Here is a 26,611-nt window from a genome sequence, read left to right on the forward strand (position 1 = left end):
ATCTATCTATCTATCTATCTATCTATCTATCTATCTATCTATCATCTATTTGTCTAAATCCGCTAGCTTCCGAGTTTGCAGTAATAAGATATCATCATCACCCTTTCTAGTTGGCCTCTGAACTTCAGAATACCATTCCCTTCTGGTAATAAATTCAGATCTATTGCAGTACTATTATACTTCCTGTTCCATTAATACAATGCTATTCCTCCAGAGAAATAGTATAGAAAAATGTAAAATAAAGTAGTTGAAACCATTTAGATATATTACCAGGAAAAAAAGCCAACTGGATGCTCTGTCTGACAATAATTATCTAGCCCAAACTGGTTTTATTGGAAGCCATAACTGATACATACAATAAATGAGTTACAATTAACTTCTCTCTGCAAGGATTTGGCTGGTATTTTAAATGTTGCCAATAGTTTCTCTCATCTGTCCCTGTGTTACTTGATGCAAAACTGATTTGTTTCTTGCCAATTTCTGTCAAGCTCTACTTAAGAATTAGGAAACTGCAGATAATGCACAACTGTAAATCTGCCAGGAGTAGGACAACTTTAAAAGGCAAGACTAGGCCAAAATGTATTAGCCCAATGGCTAGTGGTGTCCCACTTTAGCACACTCCCAGTATGGGACGAACTGTGACATCATCCCAAAATAGTGTCTCAGCATACTCCATTGGCCCCTTTATGGGACAATCCAGAATTTTCCACGGGAAGGGATCGACATAGATTTGGGTGGTGGATTAGAAAAGGATTCTGCCATTTACAGGACATAATAGATGTACGAGGAGTGCTCAAAAGAACTCCCCACAAGTGAAAATTTTCAATATAGACAGATAAAATCATTTCTATGCTCTAAACTCAGACAAGGTGAACCTCCTTTCTACTCCATGTAATTTAAAAGCTCTTGTAAATCTATAACAGACACTAAAAGTTAAATCTTCCTGTTATATGCAATCCTAGTGGGTCCAGCTACAAAACTATCCTACATGAATGCTTGGGAAGCAGATATAGGTAAGACATGGGAAATGGAAGAATGGAGTGAGATAGCTCACTCGCTAAAGTAGAAGCAAATTACAAAGTGCCCTTACGTTGGTATTTAGTCCCAGAACATATAGCCAAGTACAAACCCTCATCTTCTCCACTCTGCTTTGGAGGTTTTGAGGGAAGAGGGCTGTTGGAGCACATTTGGTGATCATGTCCTGCAGCCCAAAACTACTGGTCAGAAATGTTTACACTTCTGTCCTTGATTATACAAACGAAGATAGAAAAAAAACCCAGAAGCTGCTCTTTTCAATTATCTCAACCAACAGCTCCCTAAATATACAAAGAAATGGGCTAAGCTCTTCTTGCTGGCTGCTCACATAACATTAGCTAAAGCGTGAAATAAAGATAATATTCCTAAAGATCCCCTCACTTCAAAATGTAACTGGATCATGGTAAATGATAGACTTTCACACACTGGCTAGCAGTAGAACATTTTTAATCAGCCATTATAGGTCTAACCAGTGTATGCCTTACGTTTACTATATCTATGCGCAGTAAATGTAGGTAATATAACATAAGGCAGTTTAGGTAAATGTTGCTCTCAAATTTAAAATAATAAAACAATGCAGCATAGCACTGTAAACATACAGGAACTCCAAGAACACATGTTCAGTAACAAGTGAATTTTTTTTTTAAGCTCCCAGAACTGATAAAAAAGCACTTTCAACTTAAAAAAACACAAGAGGAATGTAACAGATGTCAGATGATTGTCACTGGCAAACAATCTGATTGTTTCCAGTGACAGATGTGTGCCAATCTGTTCAGTGGAGAGGTAAGTGGGGCAACAGGGGGTTAACAGTACCCCTCTGTGCTTTCCTTTATAGGAGTGCACAGTGGTTGTGAATGGTAAAATAATATACTTTGCTAAGGGACAGCTGTACACATTTCAGATTTCTGCCCGAGATGAGCTCAACTCTTCCTCTTGGGCAACAATATTCGGGCCTGTGTATGAAGCTTGATGCTGTTCAAAGATAAAACTTCCACAACTACTGTTGTTTCTCTTGCTTGTGTCTTATGTATTTCTATATGATGTGACTATGTAAAAAGGTAAAAGGGGTAAAAACCCATCCTAACATCAAATAAAAAATACAAATGAACTTTTACCATGAAACAGTCAACAATTTACCATACCATTCAAAAAGGTAAAAAGTAAATTTTATCAGTACAGTCCAACACAAATTCTGACTGGCTGAGTAAAATTGCTTTGTGCCTTTTTGGATATGTCTGCTTTTACCCACTCTTAATGACTGTTTTAAAATGTTCTAGTGTTACTAATTTAGATAGATGTACATCCTTCCACCTTAAAAATCAAGGTTTTAGGGCAGAACATTTTATGGTATAAACACTTATGGCACCATTGATGGAAAGTATATAATGAGGATAGAATTGGTGGCTGCCCAGGACCACAGACTCTGGGAAGAGAAATTGTAATGCAAAAAACTTCTACACTTTTATGCTCCTCATAATAAATCAGTGATAGTCTCTCAAGACTTTCTTTTTCAAGGTGATCAGCAATAATAGACTTTGTATTTCTCTCAATGAAAGTTTGATCATTTTTCAGTGACCACACACAATAAGTCCATACATTCCATGTACCTGGAAGCGTTGTTTCCATCTGTCACAATTCTATGAGTGACTCACAAAAAGTATACAGCTGCATGAGATTCAATTTAAAATTAAATTCCAAAGCCACTAAACCCCCAGGAAAAGTTTTGCAAACTCATCTCAGAAGAAAAACTTAAATGTTTGTGCATAGTGACCCTTAGGTATCATCCAATTAAAATTGGGAAAGGGAGACATAAACTGAAAACAGCTTGGAACCCACGGTACAAATAATCCACCACTGGCGAAATCTATTGCTAGATGGAAATTTACATCTGCTAGAATTTTGTTCCCCCTAGACATCAGGAATGCCTGCTTGTCACATAAATGTATACTCATAGGAAATAAATGTGCATGTGTATGTGATTGTTGAGTAGGATTAAAAATTAATGTAATCATTTTTTAATGGTCATCCTAATGTACAGTTTTAAAGTACAGCTTTTACAAATTAAAATCTGTTTCTTTTTTCTTTGTTAAAAAGATTTTTTTTTGGGTTACACAGGCACTGAATCACATTTCAGTTTTGATTAATATGATATGGATGTCTTGAAATTTTCTTGAAATTGGCCTTTAACTGTTCCTAAGGCTGTCCAGGCCAATAGCTCCCAGGTGTGCTGTGTGTGATTTTTACTTTAAAGTGCAATGCACAGTATCACTTGCATTAGGAATGTTTTGGTAGTCTGCATAGCTCTGCCCAAATAGTGTTCAACAATATTATATTACTGGCAAGAAAGTACTTATAACTGGCACAGATAGCAAAAATCTTGAAACAAGCTTGTCCAAATGTCACATTTTCAGTTAACATGACAACAAAGAAACATGATATCTGACATGTGCGAAAGACAAATAAGGCACATGTTTTCAAACCATTTTTTTGGTTGATCAGCTCTCGGAAAATTTACCCAGACCTGCAGTAAAAAAAAAATACCAGAAAACAAAGAATTCTGATTGCACCAAATATATAAATAAATGTTATGGAAAAGGATGAACCTTTTCAAAATATATATGTTTTTGCTGTGTATCCCGAAATGAAACATGTTCATTTTTTCTAGCTGCATTTACTCAATGCAAAGGGACCTGGCTAAGGGAGTTAATAGGGAATTAAATAAGAACACATTTTTTTTAATCTTTATCTGCTTTACCACTACTCACTTTTATTCATCTGTGAATAATTAAATAAGCTTCAATCTTCAGATATATTAATATTATAATTATTAATAAACTGTATTTATATAGTGTCAACATATTACCTAGCACTGTACAATAAATAGGGGTTGAAAATGACAGACAGATACAGACAGTGACACAGGAGGAGGAGAGGACCCTGCCTAGAAGAACTTACAATCTAAGACATGCGGGAAGGAGGGAGATATGGAATGGTGGCTAAGCAGTGAGGGGTTTAAAAAACAAAAGAAGACTCTTTGAAATGAGCAGAAAGTAGGAGCGAGCCAAATAGGATGTGGTAGACCATTCCAGAGAGTTGGGGCAGATCTGGAAAAGTCTTGGAGCTGTGCGTGTGGCGAGAATATGAGAGAGGAAGTCATTAGTAGATCATTGGAGGAGTGAAGAGAGTGGCTAGGGGAGTATTTTTCTACCAGGTCAGGAAGGTAAGTGGGACAAGAGCTATAGAGCTATGTGAAGGCAAAGCACAGGAGCTTGAATTTGATTCTAAGGTGAAATAGAAGCCAATGAAGAGAACTACAAAGAGAGGCAGCAGAAAAGAATGTATAAATCAGAATTGATACACAATGTTACTTTGAATCTTTCCAGTGTTTATAAACATTATATCAAACATCCATTTTAAAAAAATGTAAATTGGCAGTGGATTCAGGAACTTGTCGAAACTACCTCAACAAACAGAAAGCATGCATTACCTTTTAGATATATGTTGCATTTTTGAATTGAATTTAAAAGTTAAATGCAGATCAAAGAACCAGATGCATTATCCAGGCCCATTTTTTGTTAGCATGCAATGTGGGCAAGATGCTGTGGGTTGAACAGGTCTGAGTGAAAGCAATATTATTTCTTTTCTTCAAGCATTCATGTATACTGGAAGATGTAACAAAATGAATAAAAGCACATCTGGTGTCATCAAACCCTGCAGTAAATTTCCTTATTTTTGATGAGAGCATGACAAATCTTGGAACGGCGTGTTAATAAATACCATAACATTTTAGGATGAACATTGTTTTTTTCAGCATAGCTAATTTGTTTATATTCCCTATTATAACTCGCTTGACTTTTTTGAATGCATCCATGTTTGGTATATTTTTCAGTTGAGCTGTCATGCCATGCAAATCTCATTTGTATTACATGCCAAGGTCTAAGTTTTGAGAACATTAATCAGTGATGTTTTAATCAACTCTGATACTTTATTTTTTGTTATTAAATTAGCGTAACATTATATTCAGGTTCTAGGAGATTCAATAACCCTTGACGTGAGCATTTGCTCCATTCTAAACCTTAAAAAGCCCTGTCTAAAACTGGCTAAATTCAAAGCAGGTAATGTTTACAACTTTTAACCAGTTGAAAAGCAACTTTATTATTATTCATTCCAGTGTGTCAGAAAATGTTTGTGTTTAGGGCCAGTATTAGAGTGGGCACCCCAAATAATTGCTGTTAACTTTCTAATTTTTCACATTGTTGTTAGGGCCTGACTTTGTCTAACTTTGCTCATCAATAAGGGGTTCCATTGCTGGCCTTAGTAATGAAATATAAAGCCCTAGTATTGTAGTTAAAAAAAATCAGAGAGAGGCCTAGAAAACTTTTCTGGGTAATACAACTGGCTGTAATTATCTTGTAGTATCTCGCGTTTGGAGGAACTGTTAAAGGTTAAATATTTAAAATGCAGTACAGGTTCTCTTTTTTTCTACTTTACCCCCATGGAATCGCAGACACCACATGTGAGACAGGTAAGCATGGCAATGCTAACAAATCTCAAACAGAGCTCACCTTCACTGGAGTAGGGCTTGCTGTTTACAAAGCAGTCGAGAACTGGTTACTCACTGCTTTTTATGAACTCAGGTACCTAGCTCAATGATTCTGCTGAGGCTTAGTGAGATGTATGACTCTTTCTTAGGTTGTAAGGCATTGCAGAGTGCATTCATGCATCTGGGTGTCAATTCGTTCATAAACTTGTCATACAGATCAGCAATTAGCACAGTGAGTAACCTTGTCTAAACTTCCCCTACTTCTCAGCAGGCATCCCATTATTGGTTAGCAAATGTTTTGAATCGTGGACCAGATCCATTTCAGGTTTGCTGGATCACCCAGCTTCCCTGTGGAAAGTGTATCCTCTCCAGCTTTGAAGAGCTTTATTAAATCAAGCACCATGTCCCAGATGGCTTCAAGGTCTTATATATTAACAAAAAAAAAACTAAAAATGGATCTTTGCCCCCTACCTAGCTCATATTTAATGCTCTCTTATCAGGAGGTAACCTGGGCTATGATATTATTCTATATATATTATTCTAAATCTTGATTCCGATACTATGATACTGTCTTATTGAGATAATAATTTTCCTGCAAAACCTAGATGCAAAGCTTATAGAAACGGTTCCTTCATCTTATTTGAATTGCAGATCTTATTGGAATGCATCAGGTGGGTTTTTTGCCATGGAGAAAAACTGATGATAACATTCTAATCTAAGACACTGCTTAGCATTTATGCCTAGCTTAAACGTTAAAAAAGGGTTTTGATTCTGTTCTTTGGCCCTAATTACATTATGAAAAAGTAGGACTTTTACCCCTCCCCCCCACTACACAGACATACAAACTCACAAATAGGTTCCCGATCTATATGATGGCCCCAGAGAATTTACAATTCAGCAGGAGTACCAAGCATAGCTGACCATTTTCCCTGCTCTTGTTTGCATTGGCTATAGAATGACTGGCCATTGCTATTTGGTCACATGCTGATATTTAAGGTTTTGATATGGTGGGACAGCAACAAATAATGTTCTATTTCTCTCTGACAAATTTATTCTCAGGATTGACTTATTTCCAAGGCTTTACAGTTGAATAGTCTCAAAATGCTGTGCTCTTAATTGTGGAATCATTGGGAAAAAATCAAATCTCTGTTTGGAATCTATTGCTGCAGTGAAAATGACACTGCTCCAAAAATATATTACCCTTCATATGTGTCTACCCATCTAAATTTGCATTATACAGAGAAGAACAATTTGCACCACCTGGGGAACTTGAACACCACGTGTACCACAGTAAACATTATCCAACCTAAACATCAGGGAGGTCTGCCAGACCCATATATTGTCAATTATTAGGTGTCTGTGCAGATTGCCCGGTTTACAGCTTAACATGCCACACCTAAGCCCCCTTCCCTCTATGGGGGTGAAAACATTCTTCTGGAACTTCATGGTGTCTTGACATGCCTCCAGGGGTCATTACTTTGATACTCTGAACTTGCAGAGGTAAATTGAAGAAAAACATTGAGGGCAAGGCTATAACTACAGATAAAGGGGCCAAATTGCAAAATGTTGATGCCTTTCCACTGATTATGCTTTCTGTAGCACCTGGTATTGTCAACTATGAAACATGTTGTTATTGATCTTCATATCAAACACCTCTTCAGCTAGATGTACACAAAGGAAAATGCTGGAGCTTAAGTACAAAATTACAATGAGAAATTTATAAGTGATAGCACGGATTCAAGAAAGACCAAAGTTGTTAGGTAAATTCTCTTTCTTTAGGAGGAACTAATTATTTGGACAGGGAGTAGCAGTTGATACAGTATACATAGACTTCCCAAAAGCATTTGACACAGTACCCTAAAGACAGTTAATGTACAACCTGAGGACACCAGAAAAATTCAGTCTTTAGAGAACTGGTTTAAAGATCCTAGTCTAAAAGTAGTAATTAATGGTTGATACTCTGAATGGCCTAAGGTTGTATATGGTATACCCCAGGGTTTGTTGTTGGGACCCTTACTTTTTACCATTTTTATAAATAATGTAAGGTTTGGGATTGAAAGTACCATATATCTGTTTGCAGATGACACCAACCTACGTAATGGAATAAAGTCCTTAAAAATACCTTTAATTTACAAGCAGCTAAATGCAATGTTAATTTTGGCAACTTAGTGGTAAATACGATTTTTGTTTATGTAATTATTTTTATTATGCACATTCTTGGAGGAATACAACTGCAGGAGTAAATAGAGTCAAGACAAGAGGATATGACCACCAAGTATACTGTAAATATTTAAAAGGATACATATAGAAAAATTGCTGAAAAAAATATTCATATTAAGGTCATTGCAAAAAACACAGTGGCAGCGTTTAATTCCTGCATAAAGAAGGAATTCTTAACTGTGAAAATGTGGAATAAATTTCCCCAGGAAGTGGTTTTAGCAGGGCCAATAGAATAAGAAAAAAAGCTGGATGTATTTCCAAATACACAAAATACAACTGGGCATTACATTTTTTATGTAATAACATCAAAGACTGTTGAATCAGGAAATATCCAATCGCCGTAGGGAATTAGGATGGATATCTTTCCCTGGAGCAAATTGGACAATGCTTTCTAGGGTTTTTCTTTTTCCCTTTCTTGGATCAACTGTATATATCAACTATATATATATATATATATATATATATATATATACACATCAACATGCATGCTTCATGCTGTCTAGGGGGAATACGTTTGGGGGGGTCAGAAATGGCAAAGGCTCTGGGGTTTTGGTAGATCATAAACTTAATACCAGCATGCAAGGCCAAGCTGCATAATTTAAAGCTAGCAAAATACTTTCTTGCATTAAAAGAAGAAAAGACTGCAGGTATGGAGACAAAATCCTGTACAAAGCATTGGTCAGATTTGTACACCAGTTCACAAAAAGAACATTGTGGAATTGGAGAGAGTGCAGAGACAGACAACTAAACTAATAAAAGTAATGGAGGAGCTTAGCTATGAGGAGATATTAGCTGAGAGAGCTGACAAGTAAAGACAGCAGAGACTGTCCAGGGAACATCCGGGATCAGGAAGGAACTTTTTACCCCTGTTGGAGCAAATTGAATGCTTATAAGGGTTTTTTGCCCTCCTGGATCAACTATTTCGATATATTTTTATCTGGGATATGTTTATTTTCATAGTGGTTGAACTTGATGGACCTATGTCTTTTTTCAACCTATGATATATATATATATATATACAGTAGACTTCGGACTATCCGTCCTAATGTGGTGGCAGGGTAGGCCAAACAACAAAAAAGCCATATAGTCCGAAGTTCCATTAATGAAGCACTATACTTAGCTCCACACAGGGTCCAGTGCTACGCACGCCGCACCTGTGGACATCCATAACAGTTCCAGAGAGCAGGCAGCAGCAAAGTCGCAATGTGTGCCATGGAGAAGCACCGCAGCACACGACTGCCCCGGCTTTTTATAATAGATTTTTTTTTTCGGCCTCAATACTAGGCCGGATAGTACGGAAGCTGGGTAGTCGCGAGACGGAGGCAGGGAAGTGCATTAAAGGCTGCAGGGAAATGAAAGTGGTTATGTTTGTATAGGTTTTTAGGAAGAAACCAGGGTCTTTAGGGCCCTGGAGCCGGCCAAGGGAGTGAAAGGGTGGGTTTCTTGGCACAACCCTGATTTGGGTTATATGCACCTGCACTCAGGTGCAAAAAAAGAGGGAATTGATCAGCAAGGGGCTGAGAAGGGAGCCAGAGTGGATTCCAGACTGAGAGAGAGCCAGAGTGGATTCCAGGCTGAAAGACAGCCAGAGTGGATTCCAGGTTGAGAGAGAGCAAGAGTGTTCCAGGCTGAGAGTTCCAGGCTGAGAGAGATCCTGAGTGTTCCAGACTGAGAGAGAGCCAGAGGGATGCAGGCTAAAGAGAGAGCCAGAGTGTTTCAGCCTGAGAGAGAAACAGAGGGTTCCAGAGAAGCCAGCGGCCAAACAGTACTACAAAGTTGTGAGTTAACAGTACTGATATAGTGTATGTGTTAGTAAGAGAGGGCACCTAAGTGAGGTAGCCAGAGGCCCAGCCAGGCTACTGGTAATTGTTTTGTTGTGAAGTGCTGGAGAGTGTGCTTTAACACTTGCTTAAACAAATAAAAACTGCTGTTATTTTGGATTTTAGGAGTCTCTTCTCACCATGAGCAACCCCCAGTGATATACCACAATATATATCTATATAATTTACTTATTTTTGCTTTTGATAGCATAAGGTATGCCTAAACTAAGGGCATGTGGCAAGAGAAAGAATATTTCAGGGCCATAGTACAGATTGTAAGCCATCCCATCCCTTATAACACCACAGCACAAAAGTGTTGAAATAGATGGTTAGGATATCAATTAGTAGCAATAATATTTTCAGAACTGCATACCTCATCTGTCTTAGAAGTTTTTTAACTTAGAAAACACACTTTACAGCCCAATGAAGTCTGCATTAGGAGTACATAGTTTTACTTTACTTTACTTTGTGATTGAAAGTGAAGCTCTACTGACTTCAGCCATTCGATTGTGTGCCAACAGCATAATAATAATATTAATTTTCTTGTACATGGTTGAGTATTTTCTGAAAAAAGTGAATTTTAAATACATCCACTAAACTAAGGCTGCGTACATACGTGCAATAATTGTCACTGGAAAGAATCTTTCATGATTCTTTCCAAAGACAAAAAAATTCATGATGCATGAATGACATACATACGTACATACATATGTACATACAGCTCTGTTCCACTCTATGGAGAGGGGAGGGGGAGAATGACAAAGCGGCACCCCGCTGTGCACGCTCCCCTTTACTTTCATTACGATCGTTCATCCTTCATCATTTGTGGATCCTACGTGAAATTCACTTTGCTAAGTCAACAGCCTTAACTCATTTAAAAAATCAACTTCATTGTGTGTGATAGTACGGACACATTGGGGTTAATTTACTAAAATAGTTTAGGCTGTTCACTTAGTGATGTAAATTATCAATCTGCAAGGAATAATTAAATTAGCTTAGTAGACCTAAACATTCACTTTGCAAAGAATACCCAAAAACATGCAAAAAAATATTTTGAGTCTTGCAAAACAGCACTACTTCTGAAAAAATGATGTTGCTCTGCGTGGCATGGCAAAAAACTGATAAGCCTCCTAACATGACTTTAATTCTATTAATTTAAAATAAACCTTAGGCAGACTTATATACTTCAGAAGCTATTTTATTCTCTTTTATGGTTTGTTAAAAGTCCAATTCAGTTATTGGGAGAGCTACATCACAGCATAGAAAAGCATGGTATTGACCCCTGCCTCTAAGTGCAGGTTTGTTTTTTCAATTGGTCTACAAAGGACAATTAAAAAAACAACAGGCAGTTTCAGGAACCATAACTTACAAAAACAATACAAGCTACATTAGATCAATTGCTTACATTAGTGGAAATTGAGAAATGTGTGTAGGTTTCATTTTAAAATGGATTTGTGGTTTACATTTATTGTACTAATGACAAAATAATATTGGGCCCCATTTTGTCTATCACTATAGACAGCTGTTCTCACATCTAGAAATTGCATTTTCCTCTCCACAAAGAGCTTTTTCTATTAAGGGGGTGGGCAGGGTGGGTCAGTGGTTAGAACTCTGGTCTTTGCAGAACTAGGTCCCAGATTCAAATCTTGGTCAGGATACCATCTGTTTGGGGTTTGCAGGTTCTCTATGTGTTTGCGTGAGTTTCCTCCTTCAAAAACATGCAGTAAGGTAATTAGCTTCCATAACTAATGTTATATATTTATTTACCAACTATCATACCAGCTAACGTGATGGTACATAATCTGTTACTAGTCATAATACCAAAGAAAACTGACACTGTCACAGCTAATCTGACTGTATATAATATTATAACCAATGGTCATTCATGTTGGAACACTAAAAAGATAACCACCCAATCAGACCCAATCAGATTCTTTTCTACTAATTTTAGTAACAAAATTATATTTTGGAAAATTCTGAAATCCATGTAGCCCAATCATAAAAATAATTATTACATGATTCTATTAATGCCTTTTCCTTTCTGGTAAATATTTAAATTATATTCCCTGTCAAATAATTTTTAGTCATTAATCTCTCCTCTTCCTATTTGTGCAACAAAAATGTTTTAAAAAATAAAAGTTACAGGAACACCTACTGTCCTTTTTTATTTTTATCACATTATTATATACTATACATATTTGATACATCATTTGTATTTTATATGATGGTAGATGTAGATGACTTGTGGATATAAATAAGAAGAGACTTTTTATCAACTAGTACACCTGAGAAACAGACCCATCTAAAAGATGGCCCAGCTCTTTAAATACTTACATTCTTACTAGAAGCTCACACTATTTTTAAAACCCTATTATTGCCATCCCAGAGGAAATAATGATAAAAGCTGACTTATATCTGGATAACTAGTGTTTAAATCTTGGGGTTTGATGGTTTATTCAGATGTGAAAGCTGGAGTGGAGATGAGAATGGGGGTTTAGGTAGTAAGATAGGTTGCCAGAATTGCAATTGTCCGGATTTACCTTACCACTGGGAGCAACAAAAGGTGTTGCAGTAGTCTATAATCAAGCATACAGGTTACATAATACCTTGTAGGAATGTATTAGTATATACTAGTCATGCATTTTCAATTAGTCTTTGCCCATGGGCATTTGTAACTGGCACTGTACATCAAATATAGACCCCCTCCTTATTACTTTTACACATTTGATATGTTCTATACAATACATATATTTTCAGTCCAAGGAGCCTTCAGAGACTTATTCGCTGACTCTTTAAACAATATACATGCATATATATTTGTCATATTCTTATTTAGTCTAACCAGAGATAAATTTTGTACACAGTTCACTAGTGTACTCTTCTTTCTGGAGGCCTAATCACCCTTTGTCTTATTCATATTTGGCCTTCCTAAAATAACTAGGACACCTTAAATAAACTAGATTTAAATCGACAAGTTTTGCTCAGATGTGCCTCAGTTCAGTTCCAGGTATGTTCAGCTGAACATTTAAATTCAAACTCTGAATATTAAATCCAAGCTGGTTTACTTTGCCAACCGCTTGATTGGCTAGGTAAACAACTGTGAGCCCTGTAACTGTACACATCAAGCAGCTGAGCAGAATGTCTGATATTTAGGCTGATTTCGAAGCATTTGTTTCCAAATAGCATACAGAAGAAAAATTGGGTATGAAAGTACTGGGTTATAAGCATAAAAGTATGGGTATACTAAGTCTCCAGTCCTAAAAATCTACTACATAAAGTACAAAAACATACGCAGAGGGAAAGGAGAAAAACACAAAAAGATCAAGGGTCAGGAGTATACTGTAAGTGTGAAAAAGAAAGAAAAGAAACACCTTATATGGTCTTAGTGGATTCTAAAATCATTTAAGTCTAACCTCAGATGTAAAACATCACAAAACATTCCACAATATTTTTTTGTTTTTTAAAAAAAGAAAAAACTAAGATAAAATAGGGAAGCCATGTTTTATTTATACTTTTTGGTATATTCATTTTATTTTTTTTCCTTTTTGACCAGCAGACCCAGCCCTCAATTGGCAATGACAATGGCCCCCAGAATCACCTTTATTAGCAATTATTATTATTATTATTATTAAACAGGATTTATATAGCGCCAACATATTACGCAGCGCTGTACAATAAATGGGGATTGCAAATGACAGACTAATACAGACAGTGATACAGGTGGAGAGGACCCTGCCCCGAAGAGCTTACAATCTAGTAGGTGAGGGAATTTCACACACAATAGGATGGGCGATATGTAGTGGTGGTTTCAATTGACAGAAGAAGACGGGTAGGCAAGTTTGAAAAAATGGGTTTTGAGCGCTCTTTTAAATGAGCAGAAAGTAGGAGCAAGCCGAATAGGACAAGGAAGACCATTCCAGAGAGTTGAAGCAGCTCTAGAGAAGTCTTGTAACCGTGTGTGTGATGAGGTTATGAGTGAGGAAGTCAGTAGTAGGTCATTGGAGGAGCGGAGAGAGCGGCAGGGGGAGTATTTTTTAACCATGTCAGAAATGTAAGTGGGACAATAACTGTGTAGGGATTTGAAGGCAAAGCACAGGACCTTAAATTTGATTCTAAGGTGAAATGGAAGCCAATGATTTGAAGTAATCATTTTCTGCATTACTGTACCAGTCTCCCACATCATTTTCGAGGAACTTTGACCCACTCTTATTTAATTCCTAGCCTAAATTCATTGAGGTTGGTGGGCATTCATTTATACACAGCCCTCTTAAGCCTGCCAGTTGCATGCCCCAGTTTGAGCGAGCGTTAGCTGTTGTCCTGACATTTGAATCTAGAACACTTTAGTACACAGGCCAGTTCATAACTGACTGGACTGTTAAACAAGCCAAAACCACCACTCCTCCACCACCATGCTTGGCAGTTGGTATGCTTAGCTATGGTGTGATTGGTTATTGCCAAACATGATGGCCGAACTCCACTTTGGTCCTGTCTGTGCAAAGGACATTGTTCTTGAAGTCTTGTGTTTATTTCAGATCTAAACCATGCTGCCTTATTTTTTAGAGAGAAGAGGATTTCTCCTAACCATCCTTCTAAACATGCCATACTTGTTTAATCTTATTCTAGTTTTACTGTCATGAACCTTAAAATTTAACATGTTAACTGAGGTTTGTAGGGTGTAATATTTTTCATTTATTATTTTTTTTCTCACTATAGATTGATGGACTTCAATTTGTTTGGAAGTGACCTTATAAACCTTCTAAGATTGACTGGAAGCAGCAAGTTTGTGCTAGTATGGCAGAGTTAGACATGATAGAGTAAGGTAGTCAGGATGAAGAGGGTGAGATAGGATGGTGGTATTAGCCAGGGCAGTGGGCCTGATTTATTAAAGCTCTCCAAGGCTGGAGAGCATACACTTCTATCAGTGAAACTGGGTGATCCAGCAAACCTGGAATCAATTTCCTAAAAGTCATTCGCTATTTGTTAGCAAATGTTTTCAATCCTGGACCAGATCCTTTCCTGCTTTGCTGGATCACCCAGCTTCACTAATGAAAGGGTGTCTTCAGCCTAGGAGATATTATTAAATAAGGCCCTAATGTCAAATGAGGTTCAAGGGGTTAAGAGTTGGAGCCTCTCCAGCTTTGGATAGCTTTAATAAATCAGGCCCAGTGAAAGGCAGTAAGGAAAGAAGGGGGTCAATCAGAATGGGGGAGAAATGACGATGGCCAGGGTCAGCTAGCATACTTTGGCAATCAGGATGCAGAGAATGAGCTAGGGTCAATGTGACAGCCAAAATGAAAGGGTCAACCAGAGGTATGGGGTTAGCCAGAATAGATAGGGTTTCATCAAACTTACTTAAGTAGCACAGCCAGCAAAATAGAGGATATCCAAACCTGCATGTAGAAAAGTAATCTTAGGAGTGAGCTGTCAAAAGCTACAGAGAGCACAAGCTCTTTGCTGCCACAATCGAAGGTGAAGAGAGAGGAAAAAAAAATAAAAAATGGTGCAGCTAACAAACACCACTTAAATCCAGTTTTCCTTTTTTGCATGTGGATTTGAGGTGTCAATGTGCATGTACGTTTTTCCTGTCTCTGATGTATAATTAATCAGATTCAAACTAGCAGGACAAATTTGATTATGTCTGTAAGAAAGTTGTGTTGATACATTAGATCTGTACAGATATGTGCCACACAATAATTCAAGGTCTAATTTTGCATATTTTACTGATGTAACATTTTTACCACAACCCTACATTTGTTTGAATTGATGTAATGAAATGTATGAATTAGGATCTGCTTTGTAACAAATAGCATCCTTAAACAAAATCAGTTTGATACTAATAAAATACTTACCTGGCACACAACAGCAGACATGAATGGTGTAACATTCTTTCCTAATGCTTTGGAAAGAATATTTCTACAGTATTTAAGGCCAGTATGAGAAAAAAGTAAAGAAAACATATTCTTGGACACAATTTGCTTTCCTCCTGGGTACACAGCAAGAACACTGAAACTTGAAAAAAAAATCATGTATTTAAATCTGCAGTAGTTGCATTTTCTGCATGGCGTATTTCAGTCTTATATTATTATTGCTAAAATAATTGGAGCACATGAAAGTGACTGGAATTACCTTAACGGCAGAAAATATGTGCTCTACAGGAAAATCTTTACAGGAAACCAAAAGACATTTTTTAAATGTCTAAGCTATCCTGTTAAAAATGGAAAACAGTCTTGTACATCTGATCTGCTTTCTGGATCCTGGAAATAAATTGTCGAAGCATGACTTACTGGGAGTTGCTCAGAAAGTAAAAAATGCAAAACAGTCTACTGGCTAAGTAAAGTGGTTCAGATCGGTCTGGTTTTTGTTGTGAAATGATTACATTTTTCTTAACTTCAATGCTTGATATCGACATCCTCCCTTTATTTTGTATTCATGTTACTTTTGTATAGCAAAAAATATACCAAAAAGATGCAGATATCATCTGTATTGCAGTAAGCTGTGACCTTACAGACCTTTTTATATCATCAGGTACATATTAAGGACTGAAGATTCTCCCACTCAGCAACCAATAAAGTATAAACCTGCCCTGAAATTGTTATGGTGATTGTGGAGAAATAATTCCAGATTGTTTGAGTTATTTAATACATAAGGCACAAGCAACAGGTATGTTTACTACAAAGTAACATTTTAAAAGATTTATGGTAGGTGATTTTATTATCTACAGTGGTGTGTTTGTTCGGTTTTATCTTATTTTCTCACATTCTGTTTTATCAAATGTATTATTGGTATGATGTTCTACATGTTAATAATATTATCGATGATAAAGGGGTTAACTGTTTAACATCAATAATTAAATTTAGAATGGTGACTTTTCCTATAGAAATCATTGCACCCCTTCTTTGTACAATTTTCCCGAATGTTGTACATTGGGCAGTGTGATGGCAGAGTAGAAAGTCTTCCCCTATGACCCATAATAAGCATTTATTTTGGTTGAGTTCTGCCTTAACCTAGCCTGCCAATATCCCTGCTTGGCTGTGAGATAGCTTTGGCAGGGACTGGTACAAATAGTAGTGTTGAACATAGCATTTGTATAAATAAATGTCATACACTGTGCATATGAATACTTTCTCTGTCTTAAATCTATCTGTATATATGAAACACTGTATTTAGCATGTCTGCAATTGAGATTAGAAGGTTAATTGTGCTAATCAGTGTGAGCAGAATGATAGGCCTGCACTTAGGTGCAGTAAATACAATTACTAAACACTGCTACTAAGCTGCATGTATCACAACCACATATGACTGCCTCCATATAATTTCTAGCATAAAACTTTGAAGAATAAAAAGAATTGACACGCAAAGATTAAAACTATCTTACATTATACTAATCATATTTTTTGTAATGGTCAGAACATTAAACATGCTTTACATTTCCTTTAAATGGTCCTTTGTTGTAGTCTAACTTCAAGGCAGCTAATTGATAACATGCACAGTACTTGTACAATGGTAAAAATATTTTATTAATGCTAGCTTCCTTGCCTAGACTGAACCACTTGTTTCCAGAGTCCAGATGTGTCACTTGTTTCATAACAGCAGGTTCACGAATATAAATCTTTTGTTCTGTCAGCTTGTGTATAATCTTTGCTAAAGTTGTTTTTAATGTTTTTCGGGCCTCGGACCAGAGACATTTAGTAAGTAAGCAAACACATTTCATGGATTATTTTACTTTTAGTTGACTTGCCAAGTCATCTTTTCTCGAAATCGATTTAACTGTATGTATAGAAAAGCTAATCATAACAATAAATCCAAAATACATTGTAACCAGGTGCACTGTATTGCTTTCCATGTGTGCTTTTGATACTATGATTGTTTGGCTGAGTTAAAATTTGTTTCTTTGCTTGGATTCAATTGAACCTTTTCAGGCTTCTGTGCACATTGCCACCTCACGCATACTTAAACTGCTCTGTCTGACATAAAGCAAAGGAAAAATTGAAGCAATGCTGAATACAGTATTAATAACATTCTCCTTATTATTCTGTTGTAGAAAGCAGATGCAATCCTACCTTTAGTGGAATGAAGAGATTTCTAATTGTCCAGTTCCTTTTTGTACTTGTGTGCATAGGTCATCACAAAGTCCACTTTCATTGGATTTGCCTATTTCCAAGCTGTGAGCATCAAGAGACCTAGCACGCTCTGATTTGCAAGCTCGAGTAAGAAATGTAGTTTTCCCTTAAACAATGTTTATATGATAGATTTGGAATTTTTTTTCTTTTTATACCGAGCTCACTTGAATTATATTCTGGCTACCGAATGATGGTGTGTCTTCTGATTCACTTCCAGGAGAAAATCATTTCTTTGTTTCCCAGCAGTGAGACTCTCTTTTTTGAGAAGTGGAAGGGGAATTGGATTTTCATTCATCTGATCCCATGTGTTAAATTAAGGAAGCCTATGACATTTATCTTGGCAATGACTTTATTCTGGGTTTGGATCAGTGTGGCTTGGAAAATGCATTCCTTAGTGTTTCTAATTAATAAATCAAAATAATTTATATACCCTGCAAAAATACGACAGTAAGGTTATTTTATCTTCTTCTGTTTATTAGTCTATTCCTTTTGTTTCTTTTGTCCTCCTGCTTAATTTTCCATTTTAATTTGTAAACCTTTTTCTAGTGCTCATTTGCCTCCAAAACAAACAAAATAAAATTGGGACCTGTTTTAGTCTATCTTTGGTGGGGATTTTTTTTGCTTAACAGTGATGACTGACTAACGTTTGTTTAAATGTTTGTGGCTGCTTATTTATTTTTATTAGTTTTTGTACATGCTTTATAGTTAAAATTATGCCAACTGGTTTGGAAACACCAATTCTCCAATATTCATTAATGTCTGTTAAGAAATTGCAGCTACTGGTTTAGGAATATCCAACTTTAGGAGGACCTATGTAAATAGATGCCCCAACAATAATGGCGTGAATTGTTATCCCAACTCTGCTGCTTGGAGTGAAGCCTTATTTAAATATAATATGTGCCATTGGTTTTGAAGATAAACAGTAGATCATATTGCCTAATTAAGCCACACTATTCTTGGGGTAAAAACCAGAGAATATGCACACAGGGTAAGCTCATCAGCAAATGACAATACATATATCTGAGGGCCATACCACACATCTAGGGGTGAGTGGGGAGCTACGCCACATATCATTCAGTAAATAAAGGAAATGAGGACTGTGACACTTCTAATGTTAAATAAGGGTTTGGAATAATATTATCTAAAAGTGGTATTGCACCACACGTCTAATAATGATTGGACCGTTGTGTTGTGTGTCTGAGGGAAGTAGGAGCCTACAACATATAATTTTGCTGAGTAAAGAACTATGCCACACATCTCAGGGTGAACAAAGGCTCTTGTATATGGTGGATACAGGGATTAGTAGTTATCCTATGTTTATGGGGACAATATGATGGCTGCGCCACTTCATCTAACATCTATTGGTAAGCAGGAAATACATACAGTTAAGGCTAACAAAGCAGATGAGGGGTGATGCACCTGAATGTAAGGATGGTGTTGTATATTTAACTCATATGGGTGTAAACACTTATCTGGAAAGTATGGCAAATAGGGAATGTTAATGTACCTGTTATGCATATGAACAAATGTCTGTATGATACAAAGTGGGGTTTTCTATGCATTTGTTGGGTGGCTGGCATAAAAACTCCATATATGTGTAAAGAAGAGTAAGTAAAAGATCTAGTAATCTGTAAGTTTATGTGCAAGGTATCAATGTAATAGTTGTAAACCACAGCACCATTTGTAACTGTATATTTGAAAAACTAGGTTGATCAAACCTGAAGTTCCTTGATTCAAATCTAGATATCTATTCTCATTTACTTGCACCAGAATTTCAGTCCCCCCAGTAGCACTGACTTTGTCAGCTTGCATCCACAAAAACTAAAACATGCCATCCTCACCTGGCCTTTTATTTTGCCTGTAGCCCTCCATCAGTGCTCAGTCTCTCCACTCAAGCTCATTCCAATGTTAGGTCCCCTTCATAGTGCCACCATTTTCTCCCTGGATCTTGAAAAAAAACATATATCATGAAATAAACATATGGGAGCATTCTTTCTAGATGTAAATTTATATATATTGGGGTGGCCAATTGCTATGTGCATTATCTTCCTTGTAGTGTGGAATAAGAAACCCACAAAGGCTTGTGCAGCTTTATTTTATTTTATCCAAAAGCAATCCATTCCATCCACATAGACAGTTGACCTTTATCAGTCTTCACTGATGTCTTAAATTCTAGCAAGTTGTGGAAGAGCCATTCCTCCTCTTAATGACATTACCAAATGGAACCCCAATGTGATCCTGTCCTAGAATATCTCTCTTGTGGGTCCCTTCTTCCACTAAACCTAAGTCCTTAACCAGTGAGGACCAGAGTCAGTCTTCAAACACAGGGCCTAGCCAGACCCCAGGGGTCGAAGGGCTGACCTGCCCAAACTCCCTTAGCTTCATCTAGTAATCTATTTGCTATATTAAAGGGGTTCTACAGTCGCACTTTAGGGATTCAAGATAAGAGGAAAATGGTTGGACCTGGAATAAGGGGAGCATGTATGTGTGCATTAGAAGGTCTTCTGGAATCTGGCTTGCCAAAACAGAAAGGGGCAAAAATTGTGTTTCCTCCTTCACATTGGCTAAACCAGTCCCCCTCCTGCCGCCAGTAGTGGAAAGGGCCATCGTTGAGGGGAGAGGTCTTCTTCCTCACAATGTTTTGAAGGTCTGTGGATGGGGAGATTATTTGGAATCTGGAATACCCCTTTAATAAGGGTGTCTCCAGGTATCTGCCCCATCACCCTGGAGAATAGGTACAGGGATCCACAGTACCCCCTACCCATTCCCACAAAAAAAAATTGTGGGGAAAAAATGTTACTACCTTGCCAGTCACTTGGCTGCCTGCACTGTTGCCTTGGTTTAAAAACAGTCAGCATTTGCACATTTTATTTGGGGTGGCACTGAATCGCGCACCCAAATCTTTCCCTATGGGCTGCTGTGCGTGAAATGCAACATTTCGCTGTTCCGGGGCCTGAGGAACCTGAGGCAATCTCACTGTAGTCTGAACATAGCCATACTTGTACTTTCCTGAGTAGGGATGAGCAAGAACGCTTCTGACATTCTTGTGAACATTTCCGAACTGATTTCGTGGACCCACCAGAAGATCGAGGAAATCATTACAGGAGGAGTACTGCTGCTGCATTCAATAATGCAGCCATGGGAATCCTCCTGTGTGCGATCCCTGGGCACTAGAGGTTAATTGAAGGCAAGTCCTCATTTAACCTTTAGTGCCCAGGGAGGCAGGAGGAGTACCGTGGCTGCATTCATGAATGCAGCTGTGGGAATCCTCCTGCGTGTGATCCCTGAGCACTAGAGGTTAAAAAAGGGCTCATTTACCCTCTAGTTCCCGGGGATCACACACAGAAGGATTCCCACAGCTGCATTCATGAATGCAGCCGCGGTACTCCTCCTTTCAGTGTGAGTCCCGTAGTTGTGCTCATCAACGAATGCAGCCGTGGGAATTATCACAGGAAGACTCCCATGGCTGCATTCATTCATGATGAAAACAGCCGCGGTACTCCTGTTTTCTTGGATAGAGAATCTCTATCCAAGAACGCAAACTACAGGGCTGCAAGAACAATCAGGGGAGCGTAGCTGTCAGCTACGCTTCCCTGATTGCTCTTGCAGATTGTAAAAAAATTGATCTCGACGGCTGAATTTACACAGGTTGTTCTCCCTTACATGTTCGGTAAGCAAGAATGGCCTGATTTGCCACAAGATCGAATTTTAAAATTTTGTTCGCTCAACTTTCCCTAAGCTAACAGTGCCAATAGTGAAGGTGCTGATAAGTGACAGGAACATTTCTGGAAGAATGGCTTAATGTCACTCCCACCACTGATGTACAGCTTAAAACTATTCCCACCAATGATGTGCAACCTGAAACTATGTCCACTAATGATGTGCAACAAATTATGCCCACCAATGATATATTCTTCCAGCAGCAGTAGGAGCCTCCACAACACCATTGTGGCAGTTAAAAACCCATGGTGTGAATGCAGAAAGAAAATAAAGTTAGAGATATAAAAAAATTTAAGTCAAAGTTGTGTGTTTGACTTTAGGTCCGCCTTAAACTTTAAAACAAGCCATCATTAAATTTTCTAGATGCTTGTAATGTAAATAAAGTAAAGATTACAACAAAGTCCTATTTTTAATTTCTGTTTATTAGAAAAAGCAAAAACAATAGGGATGGGCAAATGTACTTTAATGTACAGTACTTGAAAGGTATTGCACATAGACATGGGCATATTTACTGAGGATTGCACTACTAAGTGTCAAGTCCACGTACTGTTATTTTTCAACTTTTTAAGTCCTACATGTTGTTTTCTTCATAAAGCTGTCAACAGAGTAGAAAAGCATGCCTCCACCAACATGTGTGTATAGAAGAAATCCTTGCTCTTTATATGGAATCATTAGCCTTCCTGCAAAGGTCCAACATGCCCCCTGTTGAGTCAGACCTATAGCTCTTCAATGTCTCCTGCTGACTGGAGAGTTTTGACTTAGACTCAGGAGCGAGTGTGCTGGGCCCTGCACAGAGAACAAGCATTCTTCTCTGCAACATGTTGTCAAAGGATAGGTTTTTCCGCTCAAACTGGACATGACTTTGAACACTTTGGTAAGTAAATGTAATAGTGGAATAGTGTACATGTACTAACAATTAGAATTCCCTCAGAGGGAATACTGCCAACCATATATACCTGCTTGGGAAGAGAAGAGAGGCCACAGCTGCTCTCCCATGTCAAGGCCGTCATTCACTATTTGTCTAGTGCCAACTTGATTGGCTGATTACTGGATCTATTAGAAGGTCTATATTATGTGTTGATGTACGGTACCTCTGTATTCTATGAGACAATATCACTGAATACATTTGATTGTTTGCCAAAACCCCTGCTGTTTTGTGTTTTTCTTATATTTGAACACTTTGGGCTAGATGTAATATAGTTTTCCAAGCCTGGAGAAGATAGACTATCAACCCAAAGTACATTTGGGCTTTAAATGCTAATACATGTAGAAAATGAAAGCTGTATGCATTTTCCTACTGTGATCTCCTCGCCTAATTCTGTACAAATTATTGACCAAGACTGTTTTGTGTCAAGACACTGAACTGAAAGATCAACAATGTTACCTTAGATCTGTGGTTTTGAATCTTTGGTTTCTGGCTCAAGGTTCTGTAGACATTCACAACTCTTTCCAACATATCTTGTTCAGCAGTCTGTGTATTTTCTCTTACTGATAATGACTGATTTTTGATGTAAGTCTATCACATTTTAAATATCATTTATGAAACAATATCTGGCTACAGCCTGTGATCCAACACATTAATAATTCCAGAGCTGTTTCTCATGCAGGTTTTGGTGCCATTGCAGGAATTTATAGAAAACTAAATCCTAGGTTTTTTTATGTATTTCAAATGGTGTGAAAAATTAGTACTAAAATGCATATCATCTTTCGATGTTTCGCCTCATTTTTGATATATTATTTATATATTTCAAACACAGAGCTAGAATATTTTTCATTTTTTAACACATGCAAAAACATTCAACATATAATAAAAAATTCAGCACTAGCGTGAAATTACATCAAACAGTACACTTGTACAGCTCATAAAGTTACACTAAATACAGTATAAGTAGTACTCAGTTCTTTATTAGGAAACTTCATTTTCAGATTTGCAGTTAAGCAAATACAACAAATCTTTAACTAGCAGGAACAGGAAAGTAAAGCAGCAATATTTGCTGTTCACATAGTGAGCCTTATTGTTCTGACAAGGAACTGTAGATAATTAAAAACCCACCTATTCCTAATTAGCCCCTCACCCCCAGCAGACATTAGTAAAAAGTATGTTATGCTTCTTTAACAGTTACTTTTTTTCCTTAGTATGGTCAAGTGATCAGTATTCAAGGTGGTTCTTGGCACCTAGTGGTGGAATGGGATTACATCATGAGACAACACCTGAGATGACAAGAGTATTGTAGCCTGAGATGAATTCTGTTTTATACTATTATTCATATTCAAATTGTACTACCTTGGTTTTAAGAGAGAGGGTCCAAAATAATGGTACATTTCCATCAGCTATCCCGTAAATATTTCTATTTTAGTATAAAAAGTTTTTAGTTAAAGAATTACTAATTTTTAGTTTTGGATAGAATATAAGTGTTAAAACCCTTATCAGGTTCTGTTGCTTCTGTGACCCTACTGCTGACAATGTGTTCCCCCTTTTTTCATTTTTTTTGCCCTGTGTTTAATTTGTTTTGTGTTTATGGCTAATTAGAAATTTCATTCTCCTCTTCCACCACTGGTGTATCCATCGGAGTTTGTCTTTATTGGCTCTCACATTTCTCTTTCTGTTCCAGCATCTGGACCAAACCCTTCTGTCTTGTATATCCTGATCTGACCTGACATGACTTGACTTGAACTTCTAATCATGTTTGTCTGTGTGTATTGGCTCTGACTTTGGTTCCTAATTGTTTTAATGTGTATCCTGTTGCTCCTGGTTACAACTTTGATTTGTTCTTGTCTGTTTCCTGTATACTGGCACTCTCTTCCCGTCTATCCCCCATGTATTGGTCTTTGGTCTTTTTCCATCTGCCTGTGGTTTTTGACATACGCAATGCAGTAGGACAGTGGGGATCACTTGTGGATCATATTAAAGTGATACTAATTTTAGAGTTATTAACTTAATCTAATTGCATACCCAATTTAATTGAAAGTTTCACAACTAGTTGAGTGATATAAATATGTTTTAAATAGAGGATTATATTAACTATACCGATCTACCTTACCCATTTGCATTGTCAACCATTTAGGAATGAAAGGGGATAGAGGGGCATTTCTGTTAACTATTAATATGAAGATTTGTACAAAACTGAATACATATCTCCAAGACACAAAACAGTAATATCTGGGTAATTAAAATAAACACATGCCACTTGGTTCAATATAATAAAAATTGCTGTTGCTGAGCATCTAATACAGAATTCGACAAAATAAATGGTAATGATATCATTCAATATATATAAATAACAATCCTCTGAATTTGTTTTTACCCTCATGGTCTCCCATCGTCTAAGTATATGAACTAATATGACTCATTCATTGGATTCATAAATTCATAATAAAATTTTAAGCTTGAGTGGGACTTACACGTGTCTTTTGTAAGCATACAATATGTTGATTGAACTTTATGATTTCTGAGAATACCATAGACTATTTTTGGGAAAGTTTCTCCCCTCTCACTGTCCAAGACAAAATTGTTAGTTGGGAAGCTATCATGAGTGTTGCAAAGTATTAGACAATAAAAATTCATCAGTTGTGGAATGCATCTTTATATAATACACCAATGTTGTAATTTCATTGGACTGATTTTAAAAAACATTTACATGTAGAGGCCATATCATTGTAAACTATTAATACCCGTCAGCATCTATTCCTTGACTTACAATTTTGTTTTTTGTTTTAATGATTTTTATTGATTTTTCACTCTTTTCAAATAACCAGTACAAAAATACAAAACAATAAAATAAACAAAACATACCTAACAGTACAGGGGGATGACATTGAACCCCTTGGGTAGATAGTATTACACCCACAGATCCCATATCTTCTGAAAATTTTTCATTTTGTCATGTAACCTGGCCACCATATTTTTTTGTACAAAATACCATACCACTGTATCTTTTTTTTTTACCTGTGCCAACATAGGTGTACCTAAACACCATGCCCGAGCCAACGTTTGTTTAGCAGCTGTAAAGATGTAGGTCAGCAATTTGAACTGGTATCGAGTACAATTTTGGGGGCGCAAAAGCAATCATGCTTAAATGGGTCTGTTTTTAATGCCCCTGTTAAGTATAGTGTATACCATCTGATAGACCCCTGTCCTAAATCGTTTGATCCTCAAACATTGCCACCAGATGTGTAACATGGTGCCAACCACGCTGCAGCCTTGAAAACATAAATCCGACATGTTAGGTTTAAACTTATATTTAGCCTCATTAAAAATCATCTTAGTGGACCACGAGCTGCCATATCGCAAATTTGTTGCCATTGGGCCTTGTCTAGCAAGAAGCCTATATCAGATTCCCACCTGGAAGCATATGGCAGAGGGTGTCTATACCCGGTGGCTATCAGTGTCCAGTATACCACTGATAGTGTGCTTTTGCCCAACAGGTCTCAAGCACATATCAGATCAAAGGCTGGGGCTCCCAAAGGGGTTTTAGTATGCTTCAGGGTTTAGGCAATATTGTGGCAAATTTGAAAATAACAGAATGTTTCCAAAGCTGGTATTTCATATTTGACCTCCTTCAGTGTTTTTATGCTTCGGATCATGTGGAGTCCCTTGGAGGGCCATTAGGAATAGGGCCCACAGCACTTTCCCCACAGCACTGAAGGGGTCTATAATAGTGTATCTATTGCTATAGGCATAATCTCTGATGCTTCAATGTCCACCCATAACAGCTTTCTTTCTCCTGCATGGTATAGGAGCCCCTGATAGAGGGGCTATTTGTGCTGCCTAGTAGTTCCACCTTATATTTGGGACTGCAAGCCCGCCTTGTGGTTTCAATAAGTATATTATTCTTTTCGCAACTCTTGGCCTGCAGTTTCCCCACACAAATTTCAAAACATTTTCTGCAAAGAATCTAACAAAGAGGGTGGAACCACTACAGGATGTACCCCGTAAAGATAGAATAGCTTTGGCAACGCTGTCATTTTGAGAGCCGCAATCCTGACAAACCAGGTGATTTCATACTTTTTCTATGTTTCCAAGGTGGCCATTGTATCGTGGCAGCGAAATCACAGGGTTAGTACGGTAACAAACATAATGACCTCATCTGCAAACAATGTTATTTTATGATGATATCCCACTGCCTCTATGCCCTTCTCATTTGGGCAATTCC

At 37.4% G+C, this 26,611-nt stretch overlaps 1 protein-coding gene across 1 annotated transcript in view; it reads right to left on the reverse strand.

The window, feature by feature from the left end:
- COL10A1 (collagen type X alpha 1 chain) overlaps nucleotides 1–18,014 on the reverse strand; it is a 42,777-nt gene extending 24,763 nt beyond the window's left edge. The window contains exon 1 of the mRNA XM_072408783.1: nucleotides 17,679–18,014. The gene's annotated coding sequence lies outside the window, so the exon portion shown is untranslated. The remainder of the gene's footprint in view (nucleotides 1–17,678) is intronic.
- Between the last annotated feature and the right edge of the window lie 8,597 nt (nucleotides 18,015–26,611).

The sequence above is a fragment of the Pyxicephalus adspersus genome, chromosome 4, assembly GCF_032062135.1.
Source record: "Pyxicephalus adspersus chromosome 4, UCB_Pads_2.0, whole genome shotgun sequence".
Taxonomy (NCBI): Eukaryota; Metazoa; Chordata; class Amphibia; order Anura; family Pyxicephalidae; genus Pyxicephalus; species Pyxicephalus adspersus.